The sequence below is a fragment of the Eimeria mitis genome, genomic scaffold, assembly GCF_000499745.2.
Source record: "Eimeria mitis Houghton genomic scaffold, Emh_scaff1284, whole genome shotgun sequence".
In the NCBI taxonomy this organism is placed as follows: domain Eukaryota; phylum Apicomplexa; class Conoidasida; order Eucoccidiorida; family Eimeriidae; genus Eimeria; species Eimeria mitis.
In genome coordinates, this window is record NW_013568584.1 from 11282 (window position 1) to 11529 (window position 248).

Sequence of the window (248 nt, forward strand, 5' to 3'; positions counted from 1 at the left end):
TATATATATATATATATATATATATATATTTTTTTTTTTTTATATACAGTTAACGTTCAGCTACCGGGGGCCCCTTTCTTCAGAGGAGGAAGGACTGCCTTTTTGGGTACCAACGGCAGCTTCTTAGCCGCCAGCGGAATCTTCACAGCAGGGCTTAGGGGCCCCTGCTTGGGGGTTAGGGGCCCCTGTTTAGGGGTTAGGGGCCCCGGGGTAGGGGTTAGGGGCCCCGATTTGAGGGGAAGGGGCCC